The sequence below is a fragment of the Notamacropus eugenii genome, chromosome 4 (assembly GCF_028372415.1).
Source record: "Notamacropus eugenii isolate mMacEug1 chromosome 4, mMacEug1.pri_v2, whole genome shotgun sequence".
Classification (NCBI taxonomy): domain Eukaryota; kingdom Metazoa; phylum Chordata; class Mammalia; order Diprotodontia; family Macropodidae; genus Notamacropus; species Notamacropus eugenii.
In genome coordinates this window covers 10675656-10692847 of record NC_092875.1, presented here as the reverse complement: position 1 = coordinate 10692847, position 17192 = coordinate 10675656, and the positions used below count along the sequence as shown (strand labels likewise).

The window sequence follows — 17192 nt, the reverse complement described above, 5'->3', positions numbered from 1 at the left end:
GTATAAATACTCCATCCACCCATGCAGTGAGGTGTGGATGCTCCATCCACTCATTCAGTGAAACTGAGAATTCCTTGAAGCCTCCTCATCTAGGGGGATTATTATCCAAGTTTTTTCTAGAAAACCTCCAGAGGAGATTACAGAAGTCCTTCTGTTGGCACCAAAGGCAGGACTCTGTTGCATTGCCCATACTTGGATCTGGGTTGCAGTCCTGGGTCTCAGTCTCAGGGCAAGGAGGACCACTAGCATACCAGAGCTTGCTGCCACAGGGGAGCTGGAACCCTGGTGACAGCTCCAAGGCAGAAAAGAGTGCTTGTGGTCACTCAGACCAGATTACGGGCTAGGAGAGCAGTAACCAAACCTCTTCCTAGATCATACCACCTTGGAAGAACCAAAAATTTACAGTTCCCCAGAATTATCTGTGAAAATAGCTGCACAAAAAAATCTGAATCTTCATGCAATGACCCCTTCACTCTGGAAACAGAGCCCCACTTTAGCATAGAGTTAAAAGAAACAGGCTGGAAAAATGAGCAAATAGTAGAAAAAGATCCTGACTATAGAAAGTTACCATGGTGACAGAGAAGATCAAAACACATGCTCTGAAGACAACAAAGTCAAAGTTCCTATATCCAAAGCCTCAAATTAAAATATGAATTGGTCTCAGGCCATAGAAGAGCTCAAAAAGAATTTCAAACATCAAGAAAGAGAGGCAGAGGAAAAATTTGGAAGAGAAATGAGAGTGATGCAAGAAAATCATGAAAAGAGGAGTCAACAGCTTGGTAAAGGAGGCACAAAAAGAAAATAACACCTTAAAAAATAGAATAGGCCAAATGGGAAAAGAGGCCCAAGAATTCACTGAAGAAAATCTCCATAGGATAATCATAACTAACATGTATATAGCACCTACTATGTGCTGGGCACTCTGCTGAGTGCTTTGCAATTATTCTCCCACTTAAACCCTGGGCGGTAGGGGCTCTCATTGTCTCCATTTCACAGATATGAGGCAAACAGAGGGAAGTTATTTGCTGTAGTCACATAGAGTTAAACTTGGGTCATCCTGACTCCAGGTCCGGGCCTCTCTCCACTGAGCCACCTGCTACAGGCCTCCTTCTTGTTCTTGGAGGAAGCATCATGCATCAGAGGCAACTGTCCTCCCCACAGGCATGGCTCAGCTCCTCCTCCTGTGCTGTCCTTGGTGTCCTCTGAGGTATTGCTGGCCCTTTCTGTTACATACTGATGCTTTGTTAGGAGAGTGTCCCTATCTTGGTCAGCTCTCTTGCATATAAGTCAAAGTCTTCTAAGTTTATCAAGTTGTTTGATTTGCAACCATACACATGTATGTGCTTATAAGTGGAATTTTCATTTTTAAAAACAGGGTTTTTTTATTAAATTTTTTCTATATAATTGAGAAATAGTTAATAAATTAAATAAAAATATATTGGAGAGAGAAAAAAAAAGGTAAGGGCTTTTGTTGTAGTCAGTAGTTCAGAGTCCAAGAAAGGGTCATGTGGTTTCTCAAATGTGATCCAAGTCTAGTTTCTCCTCAATTCAGGACCCACTTCATTGTCTATCTGGTATATTTCTCCAAGGATTGGACCACCTTGACAAACTGTGTTAGGTATTTTTCTTCCACTTTTTGTAGTGTATATGATTAGACTAATCTCTTGATTTGCCAAATGTTGATGGTACTCTGGGGCTTACTGCAATTGGTATAAGGTCCTCTACAAACAGAACTTTGACTAGCGTTGGAGGTTTGGTGCTGACCTCAGTCACCTGAGGGTCATCTGGAGACTGCTTTTCCTAGGCCTCTGCCAGCCTGTGCAGGCACAAGATGAAGCTGTGTTTCCTTGCCTAGCCCTGAGTCGCTAAACCTGAGCCATCCTCTGGAGCTTGCCTTCCCCTTGACCTCTGTGAGTGTGCAGACCACTCCCTCTACCAGTACAACTGCTCTCAGAGTTAGATTCTCTTCTGCATTGAGGTTACCATGGCCCTCACACATCTACACTCAATTCTTTTGGCCCCCAAGTAAAAGAATTTCTAGAAGAAGCTGGAGGAGTTCAATAGGGAATCCTTTGTTTATATTCTGGATAGAATATTTGCCATGATCCTGGTAATAAGAACATTATGTATTCATAAAGCTCCCTTCTTGGCATAGTAGCCTTTGAATTGTAACAGAAGATTAAACTGAAGCAGATCTCCACACAAGATAGCATTTATTAACAGAGACATGCTACCTGTCAATAAATGGTCAGTGACTTGCCACCATTTATGCCAAAGACCCTGCACAGATGGACAGTTCTTTTTTGGTAGGTTTTGGGGAGTACAGAGCTAAGAATAGAACAGAGTAGACAGCATCATGGGATGGAGCACAGAATGACTGGTTATAAAGCTAAGATGCAGGAAACAACACGATTGGTTGAAAGTTTGGTGGTGAGAGCTAGCAACAATCGCCCTTCTTTCATGAGACTAAGAGGTGCTCATTGTTTGAGTCCAAGTGTGACATAGCAGCTCAGACACTTGGACAGCAAATGAGACATTCTTGAAGGATAGCTTTGTGGGGTAAAAGATGTTAGACCCAAACCCCCATGGCTCACACACATTTCTCAGGATCAGTTAAATTCCTTGAGGCAAGATAGCTGGATTTTTAAACTTAACCCAACCCATTACAGGACAAAATCAAATAATTGTAAATAAGATCAATAAGGGAATGATACAGTATCAATCTTCATCTTTTCAGCACAGAGTTTGATGTTAAGCCCCAGTGGATCATTAGTTGCAGGTCTCAGAAAATTTTGTATGATTTTTATATAGACATTGAAGAGTCTGTCTGAAGGGAATCTAACAGCTGATACCCCAAATTATGACCTTCAGAACTGATGGCAGTATGATATCACACCTGCACTGAGTTTGGTGACTTCCCATGGGGCCTTGAACTTCATCCCCTAATCCCCAGTAGTCTCTCCTGTAAGTTGAGAGGATGGAATGATCTCTAAGATTCCTCTCTAAATGCTTGGGTCCTGTGAATATTCCATTTCTGAAAGTGTTGAACTTGTAGCAGGTGGAGCCATCTCACCTACTAAGGTCAGTGGCTATCAGTAGGTCCACTTTGAGATCCCTGTTGTTCCATTTCTGTCCTGGAGTTGCCTCTTTTCCCTTCCTGGTTTAGACCCTTGAGCTATTTTGACTGTGATAGAATGCATGCCACAGTTGAGTGTTGATCTCAACGATAATGACATCCTTGGGCCTTTGGCCTAGATTCAAGGGGACAAGAATTATGGGATGGGGATGCTCATTGTGGGCTTGATGCCCTTGTGGAAATCTGGAGCTGTTTGCTCTGGCACCAGAGTGCCTGTGGGTGTGGTTTGGCTGATATTGAGTCACCAAGTTCATGTCTATTGCACACCTGAGGGACAAGGCTCATAGAGAAACATGGAAATGAGGGCAGAGTCAAGATGGTGGAGCAAGAGGTAGGATTTTTGCCTTAGATCCCTCACAACCTCCTCTACAACAGCCTAAAATTTCAGACCAAATTCTGACTGGGAAAGCCAAGAAAAAGTCACAGTGAGTCATTTTTCCAACCTTCAACAGTTTAGGAAGATAGAGAGGTCTGTGGACACTGGGGCATGGGCTGACCAGTAGCACAGGGCAGTGGAGCAGCAAGGGGGCCTCAACAGCATCACTGCCCCAGTGGTGGGGACAATAAGGGGACTGAAGCCCAGCTGGGCAGGAAATAGCTGGTCTGAAAGGGGTCCCTGGGAGCAGGAATGGGGGCCGTTCCCAAAATAACAATTCCAGGGTGGAAAGAAGTGGTTGTGAGGAAGCAGGGACCCTTCCTGGATAAGGAGCAAGGAGCCCCACACATAAGCCTGCAGTGGAATGACCAGGGCAGAAGCCCAAGACCAAAGGGGAGCTAGCAGTTTAGTCCCTCAGAACCTGCAGAACCTCACAGTGGGCTAGCAGTGATTGCATCCTGCAGCAGTCTTTGGAAACTGAACCAACTAACAAGCCAACAGATCCAAATCTGGGTCAGGAACTTACAGAGTTCAGACCAAGAGGGCAATAAACTGATCTCCTCCTAGATCACACCACTTTGGAAGCGCCAAAATCTTACAGGTCCCCAGACTCTGAAAACCTCAGAAGGACATAAAAAGACAGACACTCAGGCAAGATATTCCCCTCATTAGTGAGCAGAGCACAACACTAACATAAAGTCAGGAGTCAAGAAGTAGACTAGAAAAATGAGCAAACAGAAAAAGAACTAGTCATAACGAGCTGCTCTGATGAAGGGAAGCTCAAGACTCAAACTCAGAAAAAGATAAATTGAAAATAGCTACAAGCAAAACTTCAAAGAAAAAATATAGATCAGACACAAGACCAATAACAAGAAGGGCTAAAGAAAGAGATTTTTAAAAGAGCAAAGAAAGATTTTAAAAATTAAATTAGTAAGTTAGAAAAAATGGAAAAAGAAATGAGTGTTGTGAAAAAAAGATATAAAAAGAGATTTAATGGCTTGGTAAAAGAAGTACTAAAAATACTGAAGAAAATGATGCCTTAATAATTAGAATTAATCAAAGGAAGTTCATGACTTTATAAGACATAAAAAAACAACATTAAAAGGCTGAAAAAGAAGAAGAAAATGTGAAGAATCACATAGGAAAAACAACTAATCTGGAAAATAGATCAAGGAGAGACAGTTTAAAAGTCCAGAAAATCATGAGTAAAAAAAGAACCTAGAAATCATATTTCAGGAAATTACAAAAGAAAACTGCCCAGATAACCTTAGGATCAGGGGACAAAGTAGAAATTGAAAGAATCCACCACCCACCTCCTGAAAGAAACCGCAAAATGAAAAGTTCCAAGAATATTATAGCCAAAATCCAGAGCTCCTGGGCCAAGGAGAAAATCCTGTAGCAACCAGAAAGAAAGAATTCAAGCACTGTGGTAAAGAAATGGAGGGCTTGGAAATTAATAGTCCAGAAGGCAAGGCACCTAGGATTACAACTAAAAATAGCATGCACAGCAAAATGAATATTTAATGAAATAGAGGACTTTCAAGCATTCCTGATGCTAGGTGACATAGTATATAGAATTCTGGGCCCAGAGTCAGGAAGACCATAGTCCAAATATGATCTCAGACATTTTCAATTCAATTCAATAGACATTTGTTAACACCAATGTGATACCCGTGGCAGCTGCTATGAATATGCATGTGTATTTCCAGGGTAAATTCTCAAAATACAAATAACTCTTTTCCCCAAAGACAAAACCAAAGTATTTATTTGGGACATCATTAGAATACCAGGAGGTAAGATTTAACAGGGTACTTATTACTAATCCAGCGCCAACATCTTAAACCTTCTTTCTGTCAGGCCTCCCCACCTAAACAAGTTCCCCTAGACAAATTCCTCCCTCTGCCTACTCATAGCTTGCTTCTCTCTCTCTCTCTCTCTCTCTCTCTCTCTCTCTCTCTCTCTCTCTCTCTCTCTCTCTCAGGCCAACTGCTCCCACTCACAGCTTGCTTCTCTGTCTCTGCTCTGCCTGCTGTCACTCTCTGCTCCTTGGGTAAGCTCCTCCCAGCTTGAGTTCCATGTGACCCAGGCTCCATGTGATCACAGGCTCCAATGTCTTAGACCCTTTAATGAGTGGAGAAGATCTTCCTATTCTATTAACATTACAGCATTTAAGTGCCTTCTATGTGCCAGGCACTGCGCTAAGTGCTTACTAGCTGTATGACCCTGGAAGTCATCACTACCATCTATGTCAGTGTCTTCATCTGTAAAATGAGGATAATAATAGAATCTTCTTCCCAGGGTTGCTGTGAAAGTCAAATGAAATAATAATTGTAAAGAGCTTAGCAGAACAACTAGTGCATAGTAAGCACCATAAAAAAGTGAACATGAGTGAGAAATCATAAACAAGGTCAAACTCTTTAAATCCTTATAAGAGAAGAGGATACATGTAACTCCTCAAAACTTTATTAACAGGAGTCTTAGAATGATTTTAAGACAGAGAACTTGGATATGATTCTATTACATTGGGATGATCTCAAAAGAAGAATGAAAGGATAAGAAAGAAGGATGCATTGGGGGCAGGGGGAAAGGAGAGGAAAAATGAGGAAAATTATGTCACATAAATGGAGCATGCAAGGAAGAGTTTATACAACATAAGGGAGAATGGGGGAAGTTGGGAAAACTTGAACCTCACTCTCACCTGAACTGGTTCAAGGAGGAAAGAATACACATAAGCACCCAGCAGGGGAGAGAAAATCATCTTAATTCAAAGGAAAGTAAGAGGGAAAGAGAAAAGGGGCAGCAGAGAAAAATGGGAGAGTAGACTAAGAGAGGCAGTGGTCAGAAACAAAACACTCTTGAGGAGGGGACAAACTAAAAAGAGAAAGATAAATATAAGAGAGTAGGATGGAGGAGAATACATAGTTAGCAATAATTACTGTGAATGTGAACAGGATGAACTCATCCATAATATAAAGGAGGACAGCAGAATGAATTAGAAACTAGAATCCAACAATATGTTGTTTATAAGAAACACACTTGAAACAGAAAGATACACATAGAATTAAAATAAGAGGCTGGAGCAGAATTTATTTTGCTTCAGCTGAAGTTTAAAAAAGGCAAGGGTGGCAATTATGATTTCAGACAAAACAAAAGCAAAAACAGACCTAATTAAAAAGAGATAAAACAAGGAAACTACATTTTACTAAAAGGAACCACATCAATACTGAATACATATGTACCAAATGGCATAGCATCCACATTCTTGAAAGAAAAGTTAAATGAATTACGGGAAGAAATAGTAAAATTATAATAGTAGAGGACCTTAATTTATTTCTTCTTAAATCTAGATAAACCTAAGCATAAAAAAACAAGCAAGAAGTTTAGGAGATCTATAGGATTTTAGAAGAGTTATATATGATAGACCTTGAGAAAATCAAATGGAAATAGAAAGGAGTATACCCATTTCTCAGCTGTACATGGCATCTTCACAAAAACTAGCCATGTATTCCAGCATAAAAATCCACAAACAAATGCAGAAAAGCAGAGTATTTCTCTCAATCATAATGAAATAACAATTATACTCCTTAAAGGGCCTTTGCAACATAGATTAAAAATCAATTGGAAACTAAAGAACCTCATCCTAAAGAATAAGTAGGTCAAGGAATAAATCATAGAAACAATAATTTCATAAAAGATAGTGACAATGAAATAATGTACCAAAATTTGTGGCAGGCTGCCAAAGTAGTTCTTGGGGAAAAATTTATATCACTAACTGCTTACTTCAATAGAAGAGAGAGAGATCAGATCAATGAAATGGGTGTGTACCTTAAAAACAACTAGAAAAACAATAAATTAAAACCCCTCACTTAAACACCAGTATAGGAAGTCCTGCAAATTAAAAGAGAGATTAATAAAAATGAAAGTAAATCATTGCACTAGTAAGTAAAACTAAAGAGCTGGATTTTTTAAGACAATAAAGTAAATAAACCATTGGCTGACTGAATTTCTTTTTCTTAATAATATTTTATTTTCCAGTCACATGTAAGGATAGTTTTCAACATTCATTTTTGTAAAATTTTGAGTTCCGAAATTTTCTCCATCCTTCCCCAAGAGAGCAAGCAATCTGATATAAGCTATACATGTACAAATCACATTATAAACATATTTCCATGAGTCATGTTGTGAAAGAATAATCAGAACAAAAGGGGGAAACCACAAGAAACAAAAAACCAAAATAAAGTGAAAATAGTATGCTTTGATCTCCATTCAGACGCCATAGTTCTTTTTCTGGAGGTGATTAGCATTTTCCATCATGAGTCTTTTGGAATTGTCTTGGATCATTGTATTGCTGAAAAGGATGAAGTCTGTCTTAGTTGTTCGTTGCACAATGTTGCTGTTACAGTGTACAATGTTCCCCTGGTGCAGCTCACATCACTCAACATCAGTTCTTGCATTTCTGTCTTTTTCTGAAATCTTCCTGCTCATCATCTCTTATAGCATTATAGTATTCCATTACATTCATATACCACAAGGGTTTGATTTTTAAAAAGAAAGAAGAAAACCAAATTCCTAATATCAGAAATTAAAAGGGTAAACTTATAACCAGTGAAAATTAAATAAAAGCAATTATTAAAAGCTATCTTGTCCAACTCTATGCCAATAAAACTGACAATCTAAATAAAATGAATGATTTTTTTTATGAAAACATAAATTGCCCAGATTAACAGAACTGGAAATAAAACAAATAATCCTATTTTAGGGAAACAAATTGAATAAGCCATAAATGAGCCCTCTAAGGGGAAAAAAGCTCAGGACCAAATAGATTTATAAGTGAAGAATTCTAGCAATCATTTAAAGAGAAAGTAATTCCAATATGCAAACTATTTGAAAAAATAAATAAAAAAGAGTCCTGCCAAATTCTTTCCTTACTATATACAAATATAGTATTGAAACCCAAACCAAGGAGAGCCAAAACAGAAAAGAAAACTATAAACCAATTTTCCTAATGAATATGGATGCAAAAATTTTAAATACATACTAGCAAAGGGATTATAATATATCACAATTATCATACGCTGTGACCCAGCCATATTTATACCCTCCAATCTCTCATCTCCAAGTGCCTTTCAGATATCTCAAATTGGACATGTAGTTGATATCTTAAATTCAACATATCCAAAAACTGAACTCATTATCTTTCCCCCTAAACCATCCCTTACCCTACCTTCTCTATTATGGTAAAGGGCAACACCCTCCTTCTAGTGCTCCAGGTTCTCAATCCAGGAGTTATATTGGACTCCCCACTATCTCTTACCCTCCTCCCCATATCCAATATGTGCCATAGGTTGTCAGCCTCTGCAACATTTCTCAAAATAGCCCCCCTTCTCTCCTCTGACACTGCCCCCACCCTGGTACAGGCCCTCATCACTTAACACCTGGCCTACTTCAGCCGCTGCTGGAGGTCTGTCTGCCTAAAGTCTCTCCCCCACTCCATTTAGCCACTAAAGTGATTTTCATAAAGCAAAGGTTTGCTCATGTCACACTCACACCCACTCAATAAACTCCAGTGGCTCCCTTTTGCCTCCAAATTCTCCTTTTGGCATTCAAAACCCCCATAGTCTTGTCCCTTCCTACCTTTACAGTCTTCTTACACCTTATTCCTTGAATATTATACTATTCAATGCTATAACACTGGCTTCCTGGCTGTTTCATGAACAAGACACTCTATCTCTTGGCTCAGGGCATTTTTTCTGACTTTCCCCCATGCCTGGAATGCCCTCCCTCCTCAGTTCTGCCTACTGACTTCCCTGGCTTCTTTTAACCCTAAACAAAATCTCATTTTTTACTGGAAGCCTTCTCCAACCCCTCTTAATCCTAGTGCCTTTCCGCCAATTATCCATTGATAATTACCTCCTATTTGCCCTGGATATAGCTTCCTTTGCATGCATTTGTCTGAATATTGTCTCCTCCATTAGACTAGAAGTTCCTTGAGGGCAGGATCTGTATTTTTGCCTCTTTTTGTATCTTCAATACACGACGCTCAGTAGGTGCTTGGATAATGTTGATTGATTGATTGATTGATTGGCTGATGCAGGTGCAGGGCTGGTTCAATATTAGGAAAACGACAAGAATAAATGACCATATCAATAACCAAAACAACTAAAACCATATGATTATCTCAGTAGATGAAGAAAAAGCTTTTGACAAAATCCAATGCCCCTTCCTGTCCAAAGCCCTGGGAAGCATAGGAATAAGTGGGCTTTTTCTTAAGATAATAAGTACTATCTATCTAAAACCGAAAGCAAGCGTTATCTGTCATGGAAATGAGCTAGAAGCCTTTCCAGCAAGGTCAGGGGTGAAGGCAAGGATGTCTGTTATCACCATTATTTTTCAATACAGCACTATAAGTGTTAGCAATAGCAAGAAAAAGAAAAAGAAATTGAAGGACCAAGCATAGGCAATAAGGAAATAAAAGTATCAATTTTTACAGATGATATAATAGTTTCCTTAGAGAACTATAGAATGTCAACTAAAAAAACTAATTGAAACAAGTAACAACTTTGGCAAAGTTGTAAGATTTAAAATAAACCCACACAATCGCCAGCATTTCTGTATATTACCATCAAAATTCAGCGGGAAGAGATAGAGAAATTTCATTTAAAATTACTAGAAACAGTATAAAGTACTTGGGAGTCTACCTGTCAAGAGAAACACAGGAATTATATAAGCACAATTCAAAAACACTTCACAGAAATAGAGATATCTAAATACCTGAAGAAATATTAATTACTCATGGGTAGACTGAGTCAATTTAAGAAAAATGACAGTACTGCCTAAATTAACTCACTTATTCAGTGTCATCCCAATCAAACTAGTGATTTATAGAGCTAGAAAAAAATAATAACATTTATCTGGAGAAATAAAAGATCAAGAATATCAAGGACATGATTGTAAAAAAAAAATATGAAGGAAGAGGGGCTAACAATATCAGATCTCAAACTATACTACCAAGCTTTGATCACCAAAACATTTTGGTAATGGGTAAGAAATAGAGTGGTTGTTCATTGGAACAAATTAGGTATATGATATATAAAAGTAAATGAACACAGTAACCTAGTGTTTGATAAACTCAAAGATCACAGCAACAACTCACTATCTGACAATAATAACTGGGAAAACTGAAATACAGTCTAGCATAGGAGTGGGGAACCTGTGGCCTTCTAGGTCCTTGGGTGTGGCTCTTTGACATGAGTCCAAGTTTTACAGGATGAATCCGTTTATTAGGGGGATTTGTTCTGTAAAGTTTGGATTCAGTCAAAGAGCTGAACTTGGAGACCTAGAACAGGGGTCGGGAACCTGAGGCCTTGAGGCCACATGTGGCCTTTTAGATCCTATTATAAAAAGAATTTGTTCTGTAAAATTTGGATTCAGTCAGTTAAGGATCTAGAAGGCTACATGTAGCCTCAAGGCCACAGGTTCCCCACCCCTGATCTAGCAGAAATTAGGCGTAGACCAACATCTCAAACCTATACCACACTAAGCTCAAAATGGGTACATGATTTAGATATGAAGGGTGATAACATAAGCAACGTAGTACAGTATGGAAGAAATACCTGTCAGATCTATGACTAGGCAAGAATTCATGACCACATAAGAGATAAAGAGGTTCATGGAAGGCAAAACAGATTGTTTTGAGTATATAAAATTTAAAATTTTTTATACAAACAAAACTAATGCAGCTAAGTTTGTTTTCTAAAAAACACATGAAACTAGGATAAAATATTTGCAGCAAATTTCTCTGATAAAGGTCCCATTTCTCAACCATATAGGGAAATGAGTCAAATTTATAAGAATAAGAACCATTTCCCAATTGAAAGCAGTTTTCAGAAGAAGAAATCAAAGTTCTCAGTAGTCAAATGAAAAAAAAAATACCTAAAATTACTAATAGAGAAGTTCCAATTAAATAAATTCTGAGATACCATCTCACATCCATCAGATTGACTGAGGTGACAGAAAAGGAAAATGATAAGTGTTGAAGGGGATGTGGGAAAATAGGTGCTATTTGTGGAGTTGTACACCAGTCCCACCATTCTGAGACATTATTTGGAACCATACCCCCCCCAAATTATTAAACTATGCATCCCCTTTGACCCAGAAATTCTGCTACGTCTATGCCCAAAGGAGATCAAAGGAAGAAGAAAAGGACCCACATATATATAGAATTATTTATAGGTGCTCTTTTTTGTGGGAGTAAAGAATTGGAAACTGAGGGGATGCCCATCAATTGGAGAATGACTGAACAAGTTGTGGTATGTGAATGTTATAGAATACTATTGTGCTGTTAGAAATTATGAAGGGAATGGTTTCAGCAAAAACTGGGAAGACCTATATAAACTGATACAAAGCGAATTGAGCAGAACCAGGAGGACAGTTTTTACAATAACAACAATATTGTAAAGATATAATCAACTATGAAAGATTTAGTAACTCTGATCAATGCAATGACCCACCACAATTCCCAAGGGATTCATGATAAAACATGCTATCTGTCTCCAGACAGAGAACTGATAAGCTCAAAGTACAGACTGAAGCATTTTTTCCTCTTTCTTTTTTTCTTGCTTTTTCCCCCAGAACATGACTAATACATAAATTTGTTTTGCATGACTTCATATTTGTAATGAGTTTTGTATTTTTTGCCTTCTTAATGGGGAGGAAGAGAATTTGAAACTAAAAATAAAATAAAATTGATTTTTAAAAAAACAGAAATGAGAGAGGATCTGGAGGCCTAGATCCAAATGAGATCATAAAAAACCTCACAGAAATGAAATGAAGTTTGAAACTGCTTCTGATGGCCTTCTGTTGCTTGGACATTGAACAGTGAATAGTCTGGAAATAATTGGAGTAGCTTCTACAGAAGGGTGCAGACACAGTGTTGAGCCAGAAAAAAAAATGATACATGCAATGATGACAGCGTCAAGAGAAAGAATAACCACTGTGAAAGAATTTTAAATGAATGTTGGGAAATTATAAAGAGTAATCTTGGTTCCAAAGGAGCAATAGGAGACGATACCTCTGCTCGTTCCTTTGCAAGGGGGCGAGGTGTGCAGCCTGGAGAAGGCTTCACAACTAGCTCTTAAGACTTCCTATAATCATCTGGCATCCTAGAATCATCCCTGATGACTGCATCATCCACCATGACTGCAGCAGCTGGCAGTAGGGCTTTTATCAGAAACTTCAGACACACTGGATACAAGGCAGGAAGGCAGACTCCCATGGGGAAAGGACCTAAATATCCAAAAATGTCTATAACAGCTTTTTTTGTAGTAGCAAAGAATTGGATATTGAGGGGATGTCCATCCATTGGGGAATGGCTGAACCAGTTGTGGTATATGAATGTGATGGAATAGTATTGTGCTATAAGAAATGATGAGCAGGCAGACTTCAGAAAAACCTGGAAAGATTTATATGAACTGATGCTGAATGAAGTAAGCAGAACCAGGAGAACATTGTACACAGTAACAGCCATATTGTTTGATGACTAACTTTGATAGACCTAGCTCTTCTTATCAATGCAAGAATCTAAGACAACTCCGAAAGACTCATGATGGAAAATGCCATCCACATCCAGAGAAAGAACGGTGGAGTCTGAATACAAGATCAATGTATACTATTTTCACTTTATCTTTGTTTTTTGTTTCTTGTGGTTTCCCCCTTCTGTTCTGATTCTTTTTTCACTACGTGACTAATGTAGAAATACATGTAATATTATTGTACATGTATACCCTTTATCACATTGCTTACTGTCTTAGGGAGGAGGGAAGGAAGGGAGAACTCAAAATCTTTTAAAAGTGAATGTTGAAAATGAAAAGTTAATTTAAAAAAGAAAAGAAAAAAGAAGGCAGATCCTCAGCTCCAACAGAGCCCAGAAAATAATTCCAAGACTCTACCATGTCTGAGGAAAACTTTTTGAATAGCCTCTGCAGAGGAGAAAAGGACTTTTAGTAGCCAGAAATTGTGTTCGTTAGCCCTTTGCCATATGTGCCTTCAAACCTTGAGCTTGCTTTGCCTTAGATTCTATATGTTCTGGTAAAAGAGAGTGTCACAGACTTTGGGAAGGATATTTTGCCTCAGTTCTTTTTATTGTACCATCTTAGTAAATATCCTTGTCTAAAAACCAACTTATTCTTGTTGACTAAATGAAAATCAGTTCCTAATTGAAAGCACAGCTGGTGGGAGCTTCTAAGTTACAAAGTCTCAGCTGACCCCTAGAGCCACCAGAGGAGGCATAGGAAAGGGAGGGCCAGTGGGGGTTGGATAGTGACCCCAGAGCATGTGCTGCAAATTTCCTGCCTTTTTGCAGCTAATTTTTTGGACCCAAGCATAAAACTTTGCATTTACCCTCCATGAACTTCATCTTCCTAGATTTGGTTCGTTGTTCTAGCCCATTAAGGTCTCTCCAATCTGCCATCCATCCTTCATAGCTTCATGTCATTTACAGATGTGACATGTGTCCAAGCCTTCATCATGATGAAAAATGCTGAATGTTACATTTCATTCTTTCCTGGAGATGTGGTTGCAGGGATTTCACAGTAACTTGAGCATTTATGACATAAAAATCATTACCATCGTCATCTTTATTAGCATTTGGCGTAGCTTGTCACCACTCCATCGGCAGCTCACCATCGCGGCAGATCGGTACACATTCCAAGGCCAGCCCACCCAAATCATAGTCAATCTTGTAGCAACGCATGTAACACAAAATACTGTCCCTTTGCATCTGACCTCATCCTTCCCTTTTTCTATGCCCTTGGTCTCAGTGTTGCCTAGATCCTGTTCTCCTCATAGGATTTTTAGGGTCACCTTCCTTGGCAAAGACACAAATCCCACTCCATAATGCAAGCAACTTTGCTATGGGCTGTACTTCAGATTGCTTTGGGGTGGCCTTAACATGAAGCCTCCCCACAGTGGATTCTGCCCTTCTGTTGTCTTCGTTTGATGTACTGCTCGTTGAAAATCCCATATGTGAAAGAGAGGTTCTAAATACATCCAAATATCTGGAGCAGCACTTTTTGTGGTAGCCAAGGTCCAGGCCTCGAAACAAAACCAGCGTCCATTGGTTAGGAAGTGGCCAGACAATGATGATGCATGAATGTAATATTATGTTACTGCACATAAAGAAATTATGAATATGAAGAACTCTGAGTAGCCTGGGAAGATACCAACTAATGCAGAGTGAAGTCAGCAGAATCAGGAAAGTGGACAGTGACTATAATAACGTAAACAGGGGGGAGGGGTCATGCAATGCTGTGTATTTACAGTAACCAAACTTGGCCTGGAAAAAGGTGAGAAAATGTCCCTCCCTCTATACCTTGCGGAGGTGGGGGGCTATGGGTGGGGGGGAAGTGTATTGGTTAGTTTGGGTTAGTTTTAGACTTGGTTAGTTTAGACTTGGTTAGCTTTTCTGAACTGCTTTTATTCCTCTCTGCTTCATTTTTTGTTACAAGATGTGCCTCTCAAGGTAAGAAAAAGGAGAGGATTTTTTTGGGGGCGGGGATAAGTAAGATATAAAAATAAGATAACAATAAGACTTTTAAAAAATCTCCTGTGTGCCTACCATGGCCCAATCCCATCCCAACTCTGGACAGCAAGGGAGGGCTCTAGCTCCCTAGGGCACTTTCTTATAGTATTCCCTCTGAGTTAACAATGATTAACAAATATAAAATCCTCTGTTGGGCTTTTAAAGCTCTCTATAAATGGGCCCCTTCCTACCTTTCCGGTTTTCCTACACCTTCCTCCCCACTACATACTCTCTGAGCCAGGGACACTGTCCTCCAATGGGGACAGGCCATCTCCTGACTTCAGGCGTTTTCTCTTGCTGAACCCATCCTGGAATTCTCTCCTTCATCTCCCTCTCTCCCTCTCTGGCTTCCTTCAGGTGTGGAGGGGAGAGGGAACCTAGACTTGGAGACTGACCCCTGACACCCTTTTCAGGATTGAGACTGACCTCTGATTTCTCTGTCCTACTAGTGAGGCCTGGCTTGTTTTTATCAGGCTTTAGTCTCTGCTCCCTCCCTCAGGTTAATTTTGGCTTAGTCATGGCTTCTGGAGTCAGGTGATTGGAATTTGATTTATATACTTTCTGGGCTCCAGCAGACTGTGTCCTTTCTGGTAGGAAAGGATTGACCCTTTCCTGACTTCCCTGTGGATCATCATAGCCGCTGACCTACACTCCTGCTTCCTGGCATGGGTATGTGGCATTTGTCTGGGCCCTCTCACCCTTTCACCTGCTTAACTCCTCAGAATATCATTGATCTCATGTTTTCAGTTGGGAACTTGGTGCAAGGTCCTAAGTAAATGAAACTTAACCTTTTCCCTGGGCAGAGGTGGGGAAGCAGGGAGATAAGGGAGCATTGGCATCTTGGGAAAGGGAGCCTGTTGGGAACTCTGAAAAGTATGCATTGAGAGTTCATTCGACAAAGTCTATTAGTATGTACAAGTTCCAGTGCTAGGCTTGAGGGATGCAGGTAGGAAATAAGACATCTCCTTGTAGTGGAAAAAGTCCTGCATTTGAGCTTAAAGGATCTGGGTTTTAATCCCTGGGCTGCTCCTTTTCTGTATGGCCTGGGGCAGGTCTCATATCTCCCTTTGGTCCTTACTTTCCTCATCTGGAAAATGACAGGATTAGAGTAGACAGTCTCAGATCTTGTAAGATCCTTTCCAGATCTAAATCCTAGGATTCTCATTCTCCAAGGAACTTCATCTAGTAGGACGATTAAAACATACATAAATAACTATAATCTGAAATTAGAATATAAACACATTATATAGAGAGGTTCCACCAGAGTGATATGAGAGATTTGATTGGCCTCTGCATCTAATTGGTGCTTAATAACTGTTTGGTGAATTTGATTTAATTCAGTGGATTTCTGGGAAGACTTCTTGGCCCAGTGCTATCAGACCCTCCCAGGACCTCTTGCTCTTAAAAAAGTTAAATGGGAAGAACACTGGACTGAGAGTCAGATGACTTGGGTTCTGGGCACCACCAGTAGCTGTGTGACCTTGGACAAGTCTGCTAACTGCTGACTGACTTAGCCAAGTTTCTCATCCATCAGACTGGGCTGGTTAAAATCAAATGGTATATCTGGGGAAGCGCTTTGTAACATACATCTGTAAGGTGACAGCTTTAGCCAAATAAGAATATCATCTTTGCCGCTTTGAAACTCATTGCCTCTGTAAATATATTTTTCAAAAACCATTGCAAATAAGGGTTTCCATGTCTTTACACTAAACTTAGCCTGTCCTAATTGGAAATTTTTTTGTTCATCTGTTGAGCTGGTGCGCAGAGGACTTCCTGTGTGAAAGCCTTCAGTATGATAAGATGCAGTAGGGTTTCTAGGGAGTCCCTAATCAGTTGTTCGGTATCAGAGAGGAAAATGTGCCCTTATGTCAGGTGGGAGAAGTTCTGTCATTTCAGAGTCAGAGATGGTAGTGATCAAGTTGAACCAGCTGGCTTAATGGATAGAGTTCTGGACTTAGGGTCAGAAAGACCTGAATTCAAGTTCAGCTTTGGTTTCTTCATCTCTAAAATGGAGATAATAATAGATCTCCAGGGTTCTTGTGATAATAACATAAAGATAATACATGGAACACACTTTGCAAACCTAAAATTGCTATGTAAAT

The 17192-nt window shown here is 39.5% G+C and overlaps 1 protein-coding gene across 7 annotated transcripts in view; it reads left to right on the top strand.

The window, feature by feature from the left end:
* The window catches only part of TANGO2 (transport and golgi organization 2 homolog), a 185964-nt gene that overhangs the window by 69609 nt on the left and 99163 nt on the right, over positions 1–17192 (top strand). The window contains exon 1 of one of the 7 annotated variants that reach the window (XM_072599772.1): positions 15738–15759. The exons of the other annotated variants lie outside the window; for them this stretch is intronic. The gene's annotated coding sequence lies outside the window, so the exon portion shown is untranslated. Of the gene's footprint in view, positions 1–15737; positions 15760–17192 lie in introns of those variants that run through there. 7 annotated transcript variants of the gene reach the window in all.